The sequence below is a fragment of the Mus caroli genome, chromosome 9 (genome assembly GCF_900094665.2).
Source record: "Mus caroli chromosome 9, CAROLI_EIJ_v1.1, whole genome shotgun sequence".
Classification (NCBI taxonomy): Eukaryota; Metazoa; Chordata; class Mammalia; order Rodentia; family Muridae; genus Mus; species Mus caroli.
Genome location: NC_034578.1, coordinates 88337023 through 88338164, shown reverse-complemented (window position 1 = coordinate 88338164; position 1142 = coordinate 88337023).

The window sequence follows — 1142 nt, the reverse complement described above, 5'->3', positions numbered from 1 at the left end:
ACACAGTTTCAACATCCTATTAGAACCACTGTGGTACTAATAAAGAATTGTAAAGTATATTTGTATATTTTTAGAAAATGTATAACAAAAATTATGTCTTAAAAACCTGACTAAATGTATGTTCCTGTTCAATACAACAATTAATTTGGTTATTACAAAATATTAATAATTAACCTATTACATACCATCATTTTAAATAGATTGACAATCAATATCCCAAAGATAANTTAAAGATTGTTTTTATGCATGCTTTTGTATCTGCTATAAATTCATGCATGCATACATCCCAATTATTCTGCTTGAAAACAACCCCTCTATGGGAAGTAAGTACATGTGAATTAGATCACATGCTTATTCTTTTGAGTTTCCCCCTGTTTCAGCACAGATATTCTAGTTGTGTGCTGTAGATGGTGTTTTAAAATGCTGAACAATCAAACCTTAATTTGTATATTAATAGTCAACGTTATACCTCAGAGCTCACAATTGCTTAAGATTGTTCGTCCCTCAAAAGCTATTAATTCTCAAATTTGAAATTGCTTATGCGTATACAACTCATAGAAAAAATACTTTCCTTTTAAGGAGGCAGTTTTTAGACATTTAATAAATTGTTCTGGACATTTTAAAACAATGCCATGCTAAATTTATAGCTCAGGCAGTCTATAGGTCGTACATATAAGATATATTGGATATATAACCTCATTCTTTGTATATTCAAAACAGTTATGGTTTAAGATAATATTTTAATAATCTTAGAAATTGTACATGTCAATTTCTGCTATTAGCTTCCTCAGTTACTACTTGTTTCCACATAATAGTGTTTATTCTTGAGGACTTTTACTTAATAAATTGCTACAAATAAATACTCTTATTTCTAGTTAATAAATAAATAAATTATGCACATGTGACTTTTTTTTTTACTTTTTTTAAATTTAAATTTTTTTATTACATATTTTCCTCAATTACATTTCCAATGCTATCCCAAAAGTCCCCCATACCCTCCTCCCCACTCCCCTACCCACCCACTCCCACTTTTTGGCCCTGGCATTCCCCTGTCCTGGGGCATATAAAGTTTGCATGTCCAATGGGCCTCTCTTTCCAGTGATGGCCAACTAGGTAATCTTTTGATGCATATGCAGCTAGAG